Here is a 22,767-nt window from a genome sequence, read left to right as displayed (position 1 = left end):
TTTTCCCAAATTATTTATATTATCTTAACAATTGTTATAATCTGTAAAAATAGAGAAGTATGGTGTTCCTATACTTTTGAACCATTCAATTCAATCCAAATGTTCTTCAGTTACTAATCTTACCAAGCTAATTGTTTTTTATCACATCATTAATAATTTCATGTTTTTCTATTGCAGATTAATATACATGGATTTATGATTGACAATAAAATAGCACAGCTTATGATTCTTAAGTATTTTATTTCTCTACCGACGTTAAATTGGCATGTTAAACTATTTTATTGTTCATTTGATTATAATAATATTGTATATAAGATGTTATAATCTATTGAGTTAAGTTGATCAAATAAATAAAAGGATTATTATTGTGTTCATAAATAAAGTAGAATTATGGTGTTCGTATATTTGTTGTTATTTTTATCTTATGATGTTTATTATACGTTTTTACTATTAAATGTTATAATCACAATTTTTAAAAGCTGAATTTTCTTTATATTAGTGTAATCATATACGTAGTATACAAGATATGAGATATTTCATCTTTTAATTTGATTTTCTGAATAAATATCTTTTGACTGTTGTATTCTTTTTGTTATTAAACTTGATTATTACAAATAAATATCTATTATTTATGTTGTTTTGATTATGGGTGCTCAGCTACTCATGTTCCTATGCATCAATCCAACTCGAGTGAAATTTGGACTGAATATTAAATTGTTGTGCACTGAGGAGCTTGATGGGCGTGGCTACGAAGCGGGCAAAAAATAATTCATCGAACTAATAATAATCGACGAGCAGGTAATGAATTTTATTTTTTTCAAGTAATATTGTTTAAACTTTTATTTACCTAATCATGATCTTATGCAGAGCAGTTCATTATTTACATATTATAAGCATGTTTATAATCATGTTTGTATTTACTAGTTTATCTATTTAATATTGTTTGTATTTACTATTTTATCTATTTAATATATATGCAACTTTCTATTTACCATCAATTTTTTTATTAGGGTATGCAGTTCTAACTAAATTTTTGTTAGTTGTTTATATAGAACCTCATGTTTATAATTGTTTTATTTAAATATGCAGGGCCAGAATAGGGCTAAGCATTAAGAGTAAACTAAGGTCTAAGTTGTAGAATTCTATGGTTGAGGATGGTATCTACATCATACGAGATTTTTCTTTTACGGACAACCCACTTAGGTACAGAGCAATCCATTTGACCCATGAATGCAAATTGATGTTCTATGGTAAGTCAATGGTCAACTTGGTTGTTTCATCTGAATGGAATTGGTTATACATTAGTACTTTTTACCGATCTCAAATCAATGGCACTAGAAGATGGTGTTATGATTGTTGAAGAAGCACCACAAATATTTAAGCTTAACATTGACAGGGGCGGTATAGTTATTATAGGCCCCCCAATTGTAGGATATATATGCTTCTAAGTTTTACAGTTATCGTTATTTATACACTTTACCATCATACAAATATCAACTAATGGTATATTTCCAAAGTAAGGAGCAAGGAGCCATGCCAAGAATTGCATTTTGACAATATTAATCTTAACCTTTTTTGTTGTATAATGTAGAGGTAGAGTCGGGTCAGGCCAATGGAATAATGGGTTTGAACGGGTGACTTATGTCCATTTATAGTAATAGTGGAGTAGTTTATGACATGTGTTTTGTCACAATCTTTTTATATGATTTGTTCGGTAATTGTAATCACAAAACTATGTTTTTCAATCTCAATATGATACTCCAAATAAAACTATTTAGAATTATTTAGATGGTTGTAAGAAATAAAAATACATTTGGGACAAATTCGAATCAGTTTCCAAATAGAGCTATGACAATTTACGGGAGTCAATTTGAGAGTTAGCAACTTAGCATTGTGAGGAATTTTATGGTAGGGTAAAATGAACAACACAATTATCATTTTCGTTTATAATAAATAGCATGAATTATACATCAATCCCATATTCTGAATGTATGGATGCTTATTAGGACTTTTGGATTTAATTATTATTTCTTGATATTTCTACTTTATTATAACAATTCTCTTTAAAAAATTCCTTCGAATTCGCGGGTCTTTGACTAGTTATATATAATAACAAAGTCAACTTTTGCTAATCAAGATTTAAAAAATTAAAATGGAGTAAAAATGACCTTTAGATTAGAACGCATCTTTCAGTGACAACCCTTAGATTGCTTGATCACTCAACATTTGTCTCTCTCCTCCATTTCAATTGTTTATTTACAAAACTACCCTAAAAAAAACTCCACCCAACAAAAACACGGGGTAATTGATTCACAATTTATCACAAAAACACTGTAAACTTCTTACGCTACACGAATAAGTAAAAGGCCTCCAAATTAGGGTTCCAAAGTGGAATTGTGTGGAAATCGAACCTCTTAATAGCCACGATGAACACAACCTAGCTTTCTGATGATTAGATTCTACCGGAATCCATGTCAAAGCGTTCCATCATCAATTTAGGGTTCTTCGTTGTCTGATACGTATTTGATTGGATTTGTAAAATACTTATATCAACAGTTCGATTAATTGTGATGTTGCTACGTATGAAACATCGTTCATGAATTGCAAGGTTTGATAATCATTTATTAATCTTTTATGTTTTTAGATTTCTAATTATTTGTTGCTTTCTCACTAATCAACTGTTATTTATAGATCGACTGATTACCAGAAATATAAACAACTCTGTCGATTTGGAAGCTAAGGTTAGTAACAATGTACTCTGTATTCAAAAACCCAAAATTCATATATCAGGTTTCAACTTTATTATGTTTTAACTGTTTTGAAGCTTATAGAAGTAGTGATGTAAAAAAGGATGATAAACACCACCAATCTTTTTTTTTTTGTGTAACTTATTGTGTATTCTTGAAACTTCATTGGTTCGATTTAAATATCATTAGTCTGGCAAATGTTACAGAGGGTTTAACTGTTGGATTCACATTCACAATTGCAGTTTGAATTTCGTATGGGTTTGAATCTGTGGCTGCCATTATTGAACGATTGGAACAGTCTGGTCAAGTTGGATGTGACTTACATGCAATGATCCACTAAATATATCAAAATGGTCATTAATTCTAACATATTTCTAATTTTCTTATCATTACATTTAAATATAGGTTGAATGTCTTACTACGACTACTAATACTTATTGTGCTGACATAATTCTATTGTGGTTTAAAAACTAATTTGCAGATCAAGTAATGGACATGAAAATGGTAAGACCTGTTTGGATAAGTGATAAAGTGGTGACTGGACCCTAATATGGTTCAAGTAATAACCAGATCAGCTATCAGATATGTTTCCCTATAAGATAAACCATTGTTGAGTTCATTGCAAAGTGGCAATTGCTGGTTGCTGCATTCTATGTTTTTATCCATCAGATACCAGAATGTGAGTGTGTCATTAGTACCTAAAATGCATATATTGAATTCGAATATTCGTACGGAATACATGAGTTGTTTACACTATACTAACCAAAATGGGCAAAAAAGACCAACCTTTCCACCTCAATTCGTTCAGTTAATGGTAGCCACTTTCGTAACCAATCGAGCTAACTGTTTGTACATGTTTTTTTTTCCAGTTGATTACTTATTATTCGTTGTTCATAATGTTGTTGTGAACCGATACCCAGCTGAAGTGGTAGTTATAAAATATATGAACCAAAAAGAGCCAAGAGAATTATTAAGGAAAGTCGATGCTGGTAAGTATGGTTTGAAGCTGAATTATTCATGATTTATTTGAAGCTATCAAATATTCATGATTCATTTGTAAGTTATTTTTGGGTTGAAGTCGAATATTTGATTATAATTGATTTTTAGAATATATATTTTGATGTGCGATTAGTAAAATGGAAGAACTTGGTGGGATTACGCTGCTTATCATTGTTGACTGTATATTGCATAACATTCGCAGAAGGTTAATTTTCCATTACATATGATGCTAACTTCAGTTAGGCGAGGGGGTGTTTGGACTTGCATTTTGCTCTTGATCGTCTTTTTATTTGGTCATTCATCCATATTTAAGGTTCCGTAAAAAATATTTCTACTGCTTTTACTGATTGTGTGTCTTGATGTCAATTCTGTTGTGCTCAACGTTAGTAAGTTGTGTCCATGTACAGGAAACCAATCTTGAATATCCTCAAGTTTGTTGGAAAAGTATTAAAGAAGGTCAAAATGGGTTTAAAATTACTATGCGAGTAGACATCGGTATTGTAAGGATTAGTTTCTACAACTGAAATTAGATTACACATGATTTGATTGCTAGATTGTATAATTTGATTGTGTTGTCCACAGACAAGATATATTTGTTTGGTGAATATTGAAACCATACCTGGCAATTGGGTCGGGTCAAATGTTTTAGGTACAAACGGGTTCATGTCCAAACAAGCCATTATTAGGGAAACGGATTGAACGGGTCGGGTCTAAAAGGGGGTTGTGTTGAGAATGCAACATTTTTCTAATCAACAAAAAATTTATATTTTTCAATCTAAACTCTTCTATAAAATTTTTTGGATTATTACCTTTACTTCACCTGGAGATTGGATAATGAAGAATTCAAAGACGATAGCTTCCATGTAATTACTTATTGTTTCTTATACTTTTCTAAGTATTTAGATGGGGAAGATTCCGAAAAGGAACTCTCTATTCAATCTGAACTCAACTCTATGACCAGGTGATAGGCAGAAGAGCATCGAAGCAGTTTGGGTTGCAAAAAAGGCAAACAGTTCAAACCCACACGCGTACTCCTCCATCCTACTCTATGTAGTGATCCGAACTTTTCCATGTTTATATATATTAATTGAGATTGATATTTACATGATTAAATGTTTCCAACATGTTAAGCAATCAAACTTGTTAAGACTTGATTAATTGAAATATGTTTCATATAGACAATTGACCACCCAAGTTGACCGGTGATTCACGAACGTTAAAACTTGTAAAAACTATATGATGACATATATATGGATATATATATATATATATAGTTAACATGATACTATGATAAGTAAACATATCATTAAGTATATTAACAATGAACTACATATGTAAAAACAAGACTACTAACTTAATGATTTTTAAACGAGACATATATGTAACGATTATCGTTGTAAAGACATTTAATGTATATATATCATATTAAGAGATATTCATACATGATAATATCATGATAATATAATAATTTAAAATCTCATTTGATATTATAAACATTGGGTTAACAACATTTAACAAGATCGTTAACCTAAAGGTTTCAAAACAACACTTACATGTAACGACTAACGATGACTTAACGACTCAGTTAAAATGTATATACATGTAGTGTTTTAATATGTATTTATACACTTTTTAAAGACTTCAATACACTTATCAAAATACTTCTACTTAACAAAAATGCTTACAATTACATCATCGTTCAGTTTCATCAACAATTCTACTCGTATGCACCCGTATTCGTACTCGTACAATACACAGCTTTTAGATGTATGTACTATTGGTATATACACTCCAATGATCAGCTCTTAGCAGCCCATGTGAGTCACCTAACACATGTGGGAACCATCATTTGGCAACTAGCATGAAATATCTCATAAAATTACAAAAATATGAGTAATCATTCATGACTTATTTACATGAAAACAAAATTACATATCCTTTATATCTAATCCATACACCAACGACCAAAAACACCTACAAACACTTTCGTTCTTCAATTTTCTTCATCTAATTGATCTCTCTCAAGTTCTATCTTCAAGTTCTAAGTGTTCTTCATATATTCTACAAGTTCTAGTTACATAAAATCAAGAATACTTTCAAGTTTGCTAGCTCACTTCCAATCTTGTAAGGTGATCATCCAACCTCAAGAAATCTTTGTTTCTTACAGTAGGTTATCATTCTAATACAAGGTAATAATCATATTCAAACTTTGGTTCAATTTCTATAACTATAACAATCTTATTTCAAGTGATGATCTTACTTGAACTTGTTTTCGTGTCATGATTCTGCTTCAAGAACTTCGAGCCATCCAAGGATCCGTTGAAGCTAGATCCATTTTTCTCTTTTCCAGTAGGTTTATCCAAGGAACTTAAGGTAGTAATGATGTTCATAACATCATTCGATTCATATATATAAAGCTATCTTATTCGAAGGTTTAAACTTGTAATCACTAGAACATAGTTTAGTTAATTCTAAACTTGTTCGCAAACAAAAGTTAATCCTTCTAACTTGACTTTTAAAATCAACTAAACACATGTTCTATATCTATATGATATGCTAACTTAATGATTTAAAACCTGGAAACACGAAAAACGCCGTAAAACCGGATTTACGCCGTCATAGTAACACCGCGGGCTGTTTTGGGTTAGTTAATTAAAAACTATGATAAACTTTGATTTAAAAGTTGTTATTCTGAGAAAATGATTTTTATTATGAACATGAAACTATATCCAAAAATTATGGTTAAACTCAAAGTGGAAGTATGTTTTCTAAAATGGTCATCTAGACGTCGTTCTTTCGACTGAAATGACTACCTTTACAAAAATGACTTGTAACTTATTTTTCCGACTATAAACATATACTTTTTCTATTTAGATTCATAAAATAGAGTTCAATATGAAACCATAGCAATTTGATTCACTCAAAACGGATTTAAAATGAAGAAGTTATGGGTAAAACAAGATTGGATAATTTTTCTCATTTTAGCTACGTGAAAATTGGTAACAAATCTATTCCAATCATAACTTAATTAACTTGTATTGTATATTATGTAATCTTGAGATACCATAGACACGTATACAATGTTTCGACCTATCATGTCGACACATCTATATATATTTTGGAACAACCATAGACACTCTATATGTGAATGTTGGAGTTAGCTATACAGGGTTGAGGTTGATTCCAAAATATATATAGTTTGAGTTGTGATCAATACTGAGATACGTATACACTGGGTCGTGGATTGATTCAAGATAATATTTATCGATTTATTTTTGTACATCTAACTGTGGACAACTAGTTGTAGGTTACTAACGAGGACAGCTGACTTAATAAACTTAAAACATCAAAATATATTAAAAGTGTTGTAAATATATTTTGAACATACTTTGATATATATGTATATATTGTTATAGGTTCGTGAATCAACCAGTGGCCAAGTCTTACTTCCCGACGAAGTAAAAATCTGTGAAATTGAGTTATAGTCCCACTTTTAAAATCTAATATTTTTGGGATGAGAATACATGCAGGTTTTATAAATGATTTACAAAATAGACACAAGTACGTGAAACTACATTCTATGGTTGAATTATCGAAATCGAATATGCCCCTTTTTATTAAGTCTGGTAATCTAAGAATTAGGGAACAGACACCCTAATTGACGCGAATCCTAAAGATAGATCTATTGGGCCTAACAAACCCCATCCAAAGTACCGGATGCTTTAGTACTTCGAAATTTATATCATATCCGAAGGGTGTCCCGGAATGATGGGGATATTCTTATATATGCATCTTGTTAATGTCGGTTACCAGGTGTTCACCATATGAATGATTTTTATCTCTATGTATGGGATGTGTATTGAAATATGAAATCTTGTGGTCTATTTTTATGATTTGATATATATAGGTTAAACCTATAACTCACCAACATTTTTGTTGACGTTTTAAGCATGTTTATTCTCAGGTGATTATTAAGAGCTTCTGCTGTCGCATACTTAAATAAGGACGAGATTTGGAGTCCATGCTTGTATGATATTGTGTAAAAACTGCATTCAAGAAACTTATTTTGTTGTAACATATTTGTATTGTAAACCATTATGTAATGGTCGTGTGTAAACAGAATATTTTAGATTATCATTATTTGATAATCTACGTAAAGCTTTTTAAACCTTTATTGATGAAATAAAGGTTATGGTTTGTTTTAAAATGAATGCAGTCTTTGAAAAACGTCTCATATAGAGGTCAAAACCTCGCAACGAAATCAATTAATATGGAACGTTTTTAATCAATAAGAACGGGACATTTCAGTTGGTATCCGAGCGTTGGTCTTAGAGAACCAGAATTTTGCATTAGTGTGTCTTATCGAGTTTGTTAGGATGCATTAGTGAGTCTGGACTTCGACCGTGTTTACTTGAAAAATGATTGCTTAACAAATTTTGTTGGAAACTATATATTTTTAACATGTGAATATTATGTGATATATTAATCTCTTAACGCGTTTGATATTATGTGATAGATGTCTACCTATAGAACAAGTCCCATTGACTCACCTAATAATAATGAAGAGTCAAATGTAAATTGGAATGATTCGTGGACTGATTCACAAGTTTCCGAAGAGGAACCGGAAGAAGATTCGGAACCGGAAGAAGAATCGGAACTGGAAGAAGAATCGGAACCGGATGAAGAAATAGAACCGGTGGGGGAAATAATAAAACGGTTAAGTAAAAGAAAATCCTCAACCAACCGACCAAGGTTAATTATGGTCAATGGTGTTTCCGCCAAGGAAGCAAAATATTGGGAGGATTACCAATTCTCTGATGAATCGGATTCCGACGAGAATCCCGATGATGTTATAGAAATTACCCCAAATGAATTTAAAAAGGCAAAAGAAAATAATAAGGGAAAGGGCATAAAAATAGAGAAATCTAATTCCAACCCCGATGAACTTTATATGTATCGTCAACCCCCGAAGTCCTTAAGTTGTAACAATGACCCGGGAACCTCTAAACCACCAGGTTTTTCTAAACCAATGTGGAAAACGACAGCTCGTATTAGGGGAACATCATATATCCCTAGAAACTTGGTAAAACAAACCAAAACCGAAGAAGAAGAAACAAGCGAGTCGGAATAAGATAGTTGTATTCGTGTGGTGTAATATATGTAATATAGTGTGCTTATACTTTATGATATATGTAAAAATTGCTTGTATTAATAAGTATTTTTTTTATGAATCTAACTCTTGTCTATTTTACAGTATAAAAACACAAAATGGATAGACAACCCAATATTTTAAGAGACCTACCCGGAGACATGATTTATGAAATCTTGTCTAGAGTCGGTCAGAATTCTTCGGCACAACTATTTAAGGCGAGATCAGTTTGTAAGACATTCGAAGAACGTTCCAAGAATGCCTTGGTTTATAAAAGGCTTTCGTTCGAAAGATGGGGGATATCACATTGGGAAATCCATAAGTTACGATGTGTTTACTTTGACGCATATATTGCGGGGAACCCAAATGCTATTTTACGCAATGGGTTAAGAAATTATTTTGACTCAATATATCCGAATATTGGACTTCGTGATTTAGAAAAAGCGGCTAACATGCAACATAAAGAAGCATGTTATGCTTACGGATTAGTAATGTTCGCTTCTCACCAAAGTGAGAACAAGAACATCGGGCTACAAGTATTAAACAAAACGTTCCCACAAGTGACGGAGTCGGTAATTGGGGTAAGAAATGAGGTTTTTAGATTGTTACGGGACTGTTGGACATTACGTAACCCTCGTCCCTTTGACGACGTTACAACACGATGTCTTATCAACGGCCATAACGGTTATGTTCCACAAGACCAAGGATGGGAAGTAATCCTAGTAAAACCAGAATGCATGACTTGTTTCTGGACGTATGAATTACGTGTCTTTATTGCCTTTGCTGAACGACTTGTGTACTAGCTAGAATTATCTTCACAACCATCTTGTATCAAATTTATTGTGTGCTATATTTCATGCTATATGTAAAATAAGCGGTATTGTAAGTTTGTAAAATATTGTGTAAAAGTTTGAACGCGAAATATTATTATAATCAGTTTTTCATATAGAATTGTAGTAGTTGAATTGTATATTAGCTACTAAGTATGAACTTAACGGGTAGGTATTACCCGAATTTAAACTTATAAAACGCTAATATGAAGAAAAAGCTTTTATAAATGAGTTCATATTATGCTACGAAATACTATTAACTACTCTTAATATTCTGTATGATTAACTTGTTCCATTTGACTATTTTGAAGGAAATGGCACCGACTACTCGACACACCGTGAATATGAATGAAGAGGAATTCCGTACTTTTCTAGCTTCAAACATAGCCGCAGTACAGGCTGCGCTACATACCAACAATAACCTTGGATCTAGCAGTACAGGAAATCGTGTAGGATGCACCTACAAAGAATTCACTGCCTGCAAACCTTTGGAATTTGATGGAACTGAAGGACCGATCGGATTGAAACGGTGGACCGAGAAGGTCGAATCGGTGTTTGCTATAAGTAAGTGTACTGAAGACGACAAAGTGAAGTACGCTACACATACCTTCACAGGTTCTGCGTTAACATGGTGGAATACCTATCTAGAGCAAGTGGGACAAGACGATGCTTACGCACTACCGTGGTCAGCATTCAAGCACTTGATGAACGAGAAATACCGTCCCAGAACCGAGGTCAATAAGCTCAAGACAGAACTTAGGGGGTTACGAACCCAAGGATTTGATATTACCACGTACGAAAGACGATTCACAGAATTGTGCCTATTGTGTCCGGGAGCATTCGAAGATGAGGAAGAGAAGATCGACGCGTTTGTGAAAGGATTACCGGAAAGAATCCAAGAAGATATAAGTTCACACGAGCCCGCCTCCATACAACAGGCATGTAGAATGGCTCACAAACTAGTGAACCAGATTGAAGAAAGAATTAAAGAACAGACTGCTGAAGAGGCCAATGTGAAGCAAGTCAAAAGAAAGTGGGAGGAAAACGGTGATAAGAATCACCAATACAACAACAACAGCAATTACAACAATAATCGCAACAATTATCCCAACAATCGCAACATCAATCGCAACTACAACAAACGGCCCAACAACAACAACAACAGCAACTACAACAATCATCCCAACAACAATAATAACCGCAACAACAACAACAATCAGAAGCAGCTATGCCAAAGGTGTGAAAAGTATCACTCGGGGTTCTGCACCAAATTTTGCAACAAGTGTAAAAGAAATGGTCATAGCGCGGCGAAGTGTGAGGTCTACGGACCAGGGGTTAATAGAACGAAAGGAACAAATGGTGTCGGAACGAGTAATGGCGGAGCAAGTAGTGTCGGAGCAAGTTATGCCAATGTAGTTTGTTATAAATGTGGAAAACCGGGCCACATTATTAGAAATTGCCCGAACCAGGAGAATACGAATGGACAAGGCCGCGGAAGAGTTTTCAATATTAATGCGGCAGAGGCACAGGAAGACCCGGAGCTTGTTACGGGTATGTTTCTTATTGACAATAAATCTGCTTACGTTTTATTTGATTCGGGTGCGGATAGAAGCTATATGAGTAGAGATTTTTGTGCTAAATTAAGTTGTCCATTGACGCCTTTGGATAGTAAATTTTTACTCGAATTAGCAAATGGTAAATTAATTTTAGCAGATAATATATGTCGGAATCGAGAAATTAAACTGGTTAGCGAAACATTTAAGATTGATTTGATACCAGTAGAGTTAGGGAGTTTTGATGTGATAATCGGTATGGACTGGTTGAAAGAAGTGAAAGCAGAGATCGTTTGTTACAAAAATGCAATTCGCATTATACGAGAAAAAGGAAAACCCTTAATGGTGTACGGAGAAAAGGGCAACACGAAGCTGCATCTTATTAGTAATTTGAAGGCACAAAAACTAATAAGAAAAGGTTGCTATGCTGTTCTAGCACACGTCGAGAAAGTACAAACTGAAGAAAAGAGCATCAATGATGTTCCCATTGCAAAAGAATTTCCCGATGTATTTCCGAAAGAATTACCGGAATTACCCCCACATCGATCCGTTGAATTTTAAATAGATCTTGTACCAGAAGCTGCACCAATAGCTCGTGCTCCTTACAGACTCGCACCCAGCGAGATGAAAGAACTGCAAAGCCAATTACAAGAACTTTTAGAGCATGGTTTCATTCGACCAAAAACATCACCGGGGGGAGCTCCTGTTTTGTTTGTCAAGAAAAAAGATGGTACATTCAGGTTGTGTATCGACTACCGAGAGTTGAACAAACTTACCATCAAGAACCGCTACCCACTATCGAGATTCGACGACTTATTTGATTAACTACAAGGCTCGTCTGTTTATTCAAAGATTGACTTACGTTCCGGGTATCATCAAATGCGGGTGAAAGAAGATGATATTCCAAAGACTGCTTTCAGAATACTTTACGGTCATTACGAGTTTATGGTCATGCCGTTTGGTTTAACTAATGCACCAGCTGTGTTCATGGACCTTATGAACCGAATGTGTGGATCATACCTTGACAAGTTTGTCATTGTTTTCATTGATGACATACTTATTTACTCAAAGAATGACCAAGAACACGGTGAACATTTGAGAAAGGTGTTAGAAGTATTGAGGAAGGAAGAATTGTACGCTAAGTTTTCAAAGTGTGCATTTTGGTTGGAAGAAGTTCAATTCCTCGGTCACATAGTGAACAAAGAAGGTATTAAGGTGGATCCGGCAAAGATAGAAACTGTTGAAAAGTGGGAAACCCCGAAAACTCCGAAACACATACGCCAGTTTTTAGGACTAGCTGGTTACTACAGAAGGTTCATCCAAGACTTTTCCAGAATAGCAAAACCCTTGACTGCATTAACGCATAAAGGGAAGAAATTTGAATGGAATGATGAACAAGAGAAAGCGTTTCAGTTATTGAAGAAAAAGCTAACTACGGCACCTATATTGTCATTGCCTGAAGGGAATGATGATTTTGTGATTTATTGTGACGTATCAAAGCAAGGTCTCGGTTGTGTATTAATGCAATGAACGAAGGTGATTGCTTATGCGTCTAGACAATTGAAGATTCACGAACAAAATTATACGACGCATGATTTGGAATTAGGCGCGGTTGTTTTTGCATTAAAGACTTGGAGGCACTACTTATATGGGGTCAAAAGTATTATATATACCGACCACAAAAGTCTTCAACACATATTTAATCAGAAACAACTGAATATGAGGCAGCATAGGTGGATTGAATTATTGAATGATTACGATTTTGAGATTCGTTACCACCCGGGGAAGGCAAATGTGGTAGCCGATGCCTTGAGCAGGAAGGACGGAGAACCCATTCGAGTAAAATCTATGAATATAATGATTCATAATAACCTTACTACTCAAATAAAGGAGGCGCAACAAGGAGTTTTAAAAGAGGGAAATTTAAAGGATGAAATACCCAAAGGATCGGAGCAGCATCTTAATATTCGGGAAGACGGAACCCGGTATAGGGCTGAAAGGATTTGGGTACCAAAATTTGGAGATATGAGAGAAATGGTACTTAGAGAAGCTCATAAAACCAGATACTCAATACATCCTGGAACGGGGAAGATGTACAAGGATCTCAAGAAACATTTTTGGTGGCCGGGTATGAAAGCCGATGTTGCTAAATACGTAGGAGAATGTTTGACGTGTTCTAAGGTCAAAGCTGAGCATCAGAAACCATCAGGTCTACTTCAACAACCCGAAATCCCAGAATGGAAATGGGAAAACATTACCATGGATTTCATCACTAAATTGCCAAGGACTGTAAGTGGTTTTGATACTATTTGGGTAATAGTTGACCGTCTCACCAAATCAGCACACTTCCTGCCAATAAGAGAAGATGACAAGATGGAGAAGTTAGCACGACTGTATTTGAAGGAAGTCGTCTCCAGACATGGAATACCAATCTCTATTATCTCTGATAGGGATGGCAGATTTATTTCAAGATTCTGGCAGACATTACAGCAAGCATTAGGAACTCGTCTAGACATGAGTACTGCCTATCATCCACAAACTGATGGGCAGAGCGAAAGGACGATACAAACGCTTGAAGACATGCTACGAGCATGTGTTATTGATTTCGGAAACAGTTGGGATCGACATCTACCGTTAGCAGAATTTTCCTACAACAACAGCTACCATTCAAGCATTGAGATGGCGCCGTTTGAAGCACTTTATGGTAGAAAGTGCAGGTCTCCGATTTGTTGGAGTGAAGTGGGGGATAGACAGATTACGGGTCCGGAGATTATACAAGAAACTACCGAGAAGATCATCCAAATTCAACAACGGTTGAAAACCGCCCAAAGTCGACAAAAGAGTTACGCTGACATTAAAAGAAAAGATATAGAATTTGAAATTGGAGAGATGGTCATGCTTAAAGTTGCACCTTGGAAAGGCATTGTTCGATCTGGTAAACGAGGGAAATTAAATCCAAGGTATATTGGACCATTCAAGATTATTGATCGTGTCGGACCAGTAGCTTACCGACTTGAGTTACCTCAACAACTCGCGGTTGTACATAACACTTTCCACGTCTCGAATTTGAAGAAATGTTTTGCTAAAGAAGATCTCACTATTCCGTTAGATGAAATCCAAATCAACGAAAAACTTCAATTCATCGAAGAACCCGTCGAAATAATGGATCGTGAGGTTAAAAGACTTAAGCAAAACAAGATACCAATTGTTAAGGTTCGATGGAATGCTCGTAGAGGACCCGAGTTCACCTGGGAGCGTGAAGATCAGGTGAAGAAGAAATACACGCATCTATTTCCAGAAGATTCGTCAACACCTTCAACAGCTTAAAATTTCGGGACGAAATTTATTTAACGGGTAGGTACTGTAGTGACCTGAACTTTTCCATGTTTATATATATTAATTGAGATTGATATTTACATGATTAAATGTTTCCAACATGTTAAGCAATTAAACTTGTTAAGACTTGATTAATTGAAATATGTTTCATATAGATAATTGACCACCCAAGTTGACCGGTGATTCACGAACGTTAAAACTTGTAAAAACTATATGATGACATATATATGGATATATATATAGTTAACATGATACTATGATAAGTAAACATATCATTAAGTATATTAACAATGAACTACATATGTAAAAACAAGACTACTAACTTAATGATTTTTAAACGAGACATATATGTAACGATTATCGTTGTAAAGACATTTAATGTATATATATCATATTAAGAGATATTCATACATGATAATATCATGATAATATAATAATTTAAAATCTCATTTGATATTATAAACATTGGGTTAACAACATTTAACAAGATCGTTAACCTAAAGGTTTCAAAACAACACTTACATGTAACGACTAACGATGACTTAACGACTCAGTTAAAATGTATATACATGTAGTGTTTTAATATGTATTTATACACTTTTGAAAGACTTCAATACACTTATCAAAATACTTCTACTTAACAAAAATGCTTACAATTACATCCTCGTTCAGTTTCATCAACAATTCTACTCGTATGCACCCGTATTCGTACTCGTACAATACACAGCTTTTAGATGTATGTACTATTGGTATATACACTCCAATGATCAGCTCTTAGCAGCCCATGTGAGTCACCTAACACATGTGGGAACCATCATTTGGCAACTAGCATGAAATATCTCATAAAATTACAAAAATATGAGTAATCATTCATGACTTATTTACATGAAAACAAAATTACATATCCTTTATATCTAATCCATACACCAACAACCAAAAACACCTACAAACACTTTCATTCTTCAATTTTCTTCATCTAATTGATCTCTCTCAAGTTTTATCTTCAAGTTCTAAGTGTTCTTCATATATTCTACAAGTTCTAGTTACATAAAATCAAAAATACTTTCAAGTTTGCTAGCTCACTTCCAATCTTGTAAGGTGATCATCCAACCTCAAGAAATCTTTGTTTCTTACAGTAGGTTATCATTCTAATACAAGGTAATAATCATATTCAAACTTTGGTTCAATTTCTATAACTATAACAATCTTATTTCAAGTGATGATCTTACTTGAACTTGTTTTCGTGTCATGATTCTGCTTCAAGAACTTCGAGCCATCCAAGGATCCGTTGAAGCTAGATCCATTTTCTCTTTTCCAGTAGGTTTATCCAAGGAACTTAAGGTAGTAATGATGTTCATAACATCATTCGATTCATATATATAAAGCTATCTTATTCAAAGGTTTAAACTTGTAATCACTAGAACATAGTTTAGTTAATTCTAAACTTGTTCGCAAACAAAAGTTAATCCTTCTAATTTGACTTTTAAAATCAACTAAACACATGTTCTATATCTATATGATATGCTAACTTAATGATTTAAAACCTGGAAACACGAAAAACGCCGTAAAACCGGATTTACGCCGTCGTAGTAACACCGCGGGCTGTTTTGGGTTAGTTAATTAAAAACTATGATAAACTTTGATTTAAAAGTTGTTATTCTGAGAAAATGATTTTTATTATGAACATGAAACTATATCAAAAAATTATGGTTAAACTCAAAGTGAAAGTATGTTTTCTAAAATGGTCATCTAGACGTCGTTCTTTCGACTGAAATGACTACCTTTACAAAAATGACTTGTAACTTATTTTTCCGACTATAAACATATACTTTTTCTATTTAGATTCATAAAATAGAGTTCAATATGAAACCATAGCAATTTGATTCACTCAAAACGGATTTAAAATGAAGAAGTTATGGGTAAAACAAGATTGGATAATTTTTCTCATTTTAGCTACGTGAAAATTGGTAACAAATCTATTCCAACCATAACTTAATCAACTTGTATTGTATATTATGTAATCTTGAGATACCATAGACACGTATACAATGTTTCGACCTATCATGTCGACACATCTATATATATTTCGGAACAACCATAGACACTCTATATGTGAATGTTGGAGTTAGCTATACAGGGTTGAGGTTGATTCCAAAATATATATAGTTTGAGTTGTGATCAATACTGAGATACGTATACACTGGGTCGTGGATTGATTCAAGATAATATTTATCGATTTATTTCTGTACATCTAACTGTGGACAACTAGTTGTAGGTTACTAACGAGGACAGCTGACTTAATAAACTTAAAACATCAAAATATATTAAAAGTGTTGTAAATATATTTTGAACATACTTTGATATATATGTATATATTGTTATAGGTTCGTGAATCAACCAGTGGCCAAGTCTTACTTCCCGACGAAGTAAAAATCTGTGAAAGTGAGTTATAGTCCCACTTTTAAAATCTAATATTTTTGGGATGAGAATACATGCAGGTTTTATAAATGATTTACAAAATAGACACAAGTACGTGAAACTACATTCTATGGTTGAATTATCGAAATCGAATATGCCCCTTTTTATTAAGTCTGGTAATCTAAGAATTATGGAACAGACACCCTAATTGACGCGAATCCTAAAGATAGATCTATTGGGCCTAACAAACCCCATCCAAAGTACCGGATGCTTTAGTACTTCGAAATTTATATCATATCCGAAGGGTGTCCCGGAATGATGGGGATATTCTTATATATGCATCTTGTTAATGTCGGTTACCAGGTGTTCACCATATGAATGATTTTTATCTCTATGTATGGGATGTGTATTGAAATATGAAATCTTGTGGTCTATTTTTATGATTTGATATATATAGGTTAAACCTATAACTCACCAATATTTTTGTTGACGTTTTAAGCATGTTTATTCTCAGGTGATTATTAAGAGCTTCCGCTGTCGCATACTTAAATAAGGACGAGATTTGGAGTCCATGCTTGTATGATATTGTGTAAAAACTGCATTCAAGAAACTTATTTTGTTGTAACATATTTGTATTGTAAACCATTATGTAATGGTCGTGTGTAAACAGAATATTTTAGATTATCATTATTTGATAATCTACGTAAAGCTTTTTAAACCTTTATTGATGAAATAAAGGTTATGGTTTGTTTTAAAATGAATGCAGTCTTTGAAAAACGTCTCATATAGAGGTCAAAACCTCGCAACGAAATCAATTAATATGGAACGTTTTTAATCAATAAGAACGGGACATTTCACTCTACAAACATTTGAGTCTTTCAAAGCTAAATTTATATATTAAATGTACAAATATTTAGATTACGATAACCATGAATTACAAAAATTATTATCATAAAGTCTTCGTAAACATATTGCAGGTTCAGCCATCCAAGCCAATATGCATTTCAAAGACAAGGACCATTTTGAAGAGATATTGCAACCAAACACAGCTTACAAGATATCAAACTTCCGCTGCGAATCAATGAATAAAGCCTCCATTCTCCTACTATTGATTATCTTACATCAAGTTACCCTCATGTGTCAATGGATCTATACGAGGTATATAAATTTCTTAGTTTTACAATTAATGTTTACAGATGATTCTGTTTAAAAGAAAAATTGGGTTAAATGTGAAAGGCTTCAAACGTGTCATCGAGGTCAAATGGTATGAAACCAAAAGATTGAATTATAAGTGATTTGGTGTAGACTTAATGATTGGATGCAAACATTTAAAAATAATTTTGTAACCTGACTTGCACTGGAATAATGAATGATATAAGAGATTGTATGGTTGACCCGTTTGACCCTTTTAAATAAAACACATCCAAATGTCTTACCCAAATTTACGTAAATGGGTTAAAATTGAAACCTCTGCATCTCTTTCATCTCTTAGAGATATAGTGCTTTTAATGAATATTTTTTAACTGTACAATCAGGAGAGTGTGTTTGATACTTTCATGATCGTTTACTTTTTTGGCTAATTAAAATTATGCTAAACTTCTTTTCTTTTGCAGTTCTGGACCAAAAAAGAGTGGTCACCCCGAGGCACCGAGTTGAAGAAATATCATGAATAACTTAAGGAGAGAAGATGGCGGATGTTTCGAGATGGTGAAGCCAATGATGTTGGCGAAGAGTATGAGACTATGAAAGCTGAACTTAAAGATTTATTCAAGAAGCTTGACAATAAAGGAAGTCTTTAATTGATGGAGTATAAGAATAATTTGACCAAGTCATGAATTTCAAAAATTCTGTAAGTGAAGTTCCATGCTCATCTTTTTTATTTAGTACTTTTAAATTGATGTTGGAAGACTATGTTTGTTTAATTTTGTATGCAATTAATTTGCCCGATTTTTGAGATTATACGCAGAATGGATCGAATATCTAATGATGGAAATGCTACGATAAGCATAATCATGTAGAAACGGTTTAGTATACTTGTGGATTAGTAACTCACATCGTCTACCAAATAAGTAGTTACTATTTAGTTATTTTATTAATATTACTTGCACGTCATACATGACAATCGCGTTGACAAACATCATGAAATGTCCGTTTTTGTTTCATTTCTATTCAATTTCTTTTTTATATACTTGCTACGAATTCATTAAACAATTGTATTGTACTTCGTTATTGTATTGTATTTTGAGTTACTTAATTGTTTGAATAGACATACAAGTATTTTTATAACATTATGAATTATATTTCACCATATTTATCGATTTGACATTTGTCAATGAATGTTCATTTCAATACTTTTCTAATATATTTCAATATATGTTTCATAATCTCTAATTTTAAAACCCGCGAAATCGCGGGTTATAAACTAGTTACATAATTTAAATCCGGCTTCTTCTCCTCCGTTTCTCCTCCATTAGCATGCTATCCCTTCAATTTTATGTTAGTCAAAAATCCGTTTCTCAAAATCGAAGACAAACAGAAGGTGATGCTCCAGTTTGATGTGACGACCTTCTAATAACATGTTAGCTTTCATCTTAAAAAAAATTGATAATTGGCTAACTCAATCAAGTGTTTGGCTCCATTGTTAATAGGTGTTCATTCATTTTTTTGGCAGCTTCTCTGAAGGAGTAATGGATTTCAGGTGGCACTGACTCATCACTCATGCACAAAAGGGTTTTGGCTGTGGAGTACAATCAGGTTCGACCTTTGTTTTATTGTGTTACAGAACTTTATAGCTGAATGGTGTTGCGGATCCATCCATAACTATGTACAAGTGATAGATTTATTGGCATAGTTGCACCTTCTCTTTTAAGATTTCTCTCGATTTGTATTATCGTACTTTGTTGTTTACTAATAGTGCATATTGGAAACTTACCTTTAAATTTACTATATTGCTGATTGACTTGGCAAATCTTGCTTCATATAAGAAAACTTATCACATCATGTACAAACCTCTAACGTCCCATGATTTGTGATAAGAATTGTTACTTATTTGCCATGAGACTTTAGTTGATCAGGATTAACTGAACCTTAGTTGACATTGTAGTTCGTGGTAGAGCTTGAGATGCAGTTAGATTTATTGAGAAAGCAAACCCCGAGGAGATACCATTACATATTTACATTGGTCTCTAATTCATTTATTTCTGGTGCAATGCAAGGCGATCTTGGTTGTTGTTTTTTTTTAATACAAGAGAAGTGTTACGAGTGAAACACACAAGGTTTATTATGGTTGAAGATTAGCAATTATAATATGGGTTTAACTTAATAGTTAAAATTGATCAAATGGGGTGAACAAGAAGAAAGTAGAAAGTTGTTGTGATATTTCTGGATTGATAGTTGTAGTTTGATAATGACCAATATTAAGTTCAATATATACTATGAATAACTATTAAGTTTATTTCTGGATTGTAGTTTCATAGTTGTAGTTGAAGATTACACTTCATTTTCATGTTCACCATGATCTATTCACATATCATTCCTATATCATGGGTTTGCTATGCAAGTTGACTGAGAAGGAATCGGAGTATATTAACGTCATGCATCCAAAGTCAGGGATGTGGGGATTTAAGAAATAGAGGACTGATGCAACAAAGTTGGTAAGTGATGCATTTTACATTTTTGTGGTGTTAAAACTGAAAGTTGTTTCAAGAATTTGAAATTTTGAACTGTTTTAACCTTCCTTTTTTTGTTCTTTTTGATTGTGCTATTGTAGGTGATCAAGAAGTATACCAAGTGGCTGCAAAAGTTGTGCCGCATGTGCTTACATTTAGTTTATGAAAGGTAATATCAAGCCATAGTAATCATTAAACCCGTTTCCTTATATGTCTTGGTAACAAAAGTACAGGTGCTGCAAGTTTGTATTTGAAAATGTTATGGGTAAAACATATTCAAGGAAGTTTAATTACATATATGAGCATGTAATATTAAAATTTGGATGCCTAAATTCTTATGGGGATTGATGGGAACATTAGACGACTAAAACAAAGATACATTAGTTCAACCACTGTTTGTCAAAAAGAGCAAAAATGTTGTTAGTTCAGAAGACACTCAAATCCATCCTCAAAAAGTCATTTTACGTTTCAAAATAAATTATTTGTTTGTAAGTAAAAATTAAATTCGTGCTTATTTGAGTCTTCTTTAGAGTGGCTGTAATGTAAATAATGTGATTGTTTACATACATTCGTCAAATGCATTTTTTTTATTGATTATCTTATGGTCCCTGTTCATGAGGTTAAAAAATTTACCATGAGTTTGGGAGGTAAAAAAATTTGGAACTTTAATGAGAGACTAATTAAGTAGTGCAGATCTAACTCGGGTCATGAATATGAATTTACTTACTCTTGGCTGCGTGTTAGAAAGAAATACTCCGTAAATGAGACTTTGTCTACTCTTCAACCAATTGCTTTGGGAAGCTTTAGAAACAGTCAAGTATACCAATGATTGCACCATATTATTAACTGAGATTATTAAAGATGATGTATAGTCTTGGTTTAGATAATGATTTTGTTTATAGGTCTTTGATATAGAGCAATTGATTCTTGAAGTGAATGATATTTTTTGTTTATCTTATATTTGATGGTTTACAGAATGTAGGTACACAACTCCATTATGACAAGCCTTTCTAGCGTGGTGGAATATATCGTCTTCGATTCCTAATAATGTAGCAAATGCTATTAGTTCCGGCAACTATTTGGTGGGTTCTCAGGAGCTAAACACACTTAACTTAGCATCAAGGTACGTTTTGTTATGGAGAATATGGAGATAGCGCAACAAGCTAATACATGGAAAGCATGAAAGTAGGACTTCAATCCTAAAGGAAGACATCTTTGCAAATGTTAAAGTGATGTCTCATTTTTGGTATTCAAATCGTAATCCAAAAATGAAGTTGGACTTTCAAAAATGGATATTGGATTCCAAACTCGGTTTTTGATAACGGTTAAGAACCAGAAAATGGAGTCATGTAAAGATATTAATATATGGATGGATTTTTGGATAAATAGGGTTATGAGTGATTGCATAGTCTATTCTTAATTTTGGATAAATATACTCTAGAAACCCTTTAAATAATAATACGGAGTAATAGGTTCAAGATTGATTTCGAATCGAAAATTCAATACGTAAGACTTTTATTTATATTGTTAACCTTTGAACTACATACATTGTACATTTAAACTACTATATTTAAAGGTTTGTCATTTAATAAACATGTTATTTCACTGGTCTTTATACTAGTTGAGTTATTATAATTATAATCAATAATCAATGGTTAAATGATAGGGTTAGTGTATGTAATTAGGATAATTCAATGACTAAGATAAAAAGTTTTTTAATGATATCTCACTAACCCTTTTAGTGTAAATGTAGATGTAGAGTGTAGATGGTTTGCAGAATCTATTAATTTTGGTAGTAACCAGTTTTTTTTGGGGGGGGGGGGGGGGGGGGGGGGGGGCGCCGCGCCGTTTTATAGACATTTTTGGACAATGTGAAGGAGTCGTTGTTGGTGAAAGTGTAGGGAAAATTGTAGGGGAAATAGAAGGGGGAAAAAAGTCTTTATCGTCTTGTTTTTTTTTTTTGAAGGAAATTAGTTTTAAAAAAAAACGGACCAACGTCCTTATGCAGTCCTTTAGTAAAATTTGTAGGGGAGAATGAGAGGGGCAATTTAAAAAAAAATAAAAAAA

General features: G+C 33.3%; 2 long non-coding RNA genes across 3 annotated transcripts; both read left to right on the top strand.

The window, feature by feature from the left end:
* Positions 1–2,319: 2,319 nt before the first annotated feature.
* On the top strand, positions 2,320–18,933 carry LOC139853309 (uncharacterized). Of its 2 annotated transcripts, XR_011761342.1 has the most exons (7): positions 2,320–2,608; positions 2,692–2,741; positions 2,990–3,100; positions 3,229–4,609; positions 4,708–4,774; positions 18,010–18,190; positions 18,662–18,933. It is a non-coding gene; the product is annotated as an uncharacterized lncRNA (long non-coding RNA). The 2 variants fall into 2 exon arrangements; XR_011761341.1 differs by having other exon boundaries at positions 3,229–4,774.
* A 1,642-nt stretch (positions 18,934–20,575) lies between these two features.
* Positions 20,576–22,085, top strand: LOC139851826 (uncharacterized). The gene is made up of 3 exons (XR_011760748.1): positions 20,576–20,685; positions 20,802–20,869; positions 21,676–22,085. It is a non-coding gene; the product is annotated as an uncharacterized lncRNA (long non-coding RNA).
* The last annotated feature ends 682 nt before the right edge of the window (positions 22,086–22,767 follow it).

The sequence above is a fragment of the Rutidosis leptorrhynchoides genome, chromosome 6, assembly GCF_046630445.1.
Source record: "Rutidosis leptorrhynchoides isolate AG116_Rl617_1_P2 chromosome 6, CSIRO_AGI_Rlap_v1, whole genome shotgun sequence".
NCBI lineage: Eukaryota > Viridiplantae > Streptophyta > Magnoliopsida > Asterales > Asteraceae > Rutidosis > Rutidosis leptorrhynchoides.
This window is presented reverse-complemented; position numbering and strand designations above follow the sequence as displayed.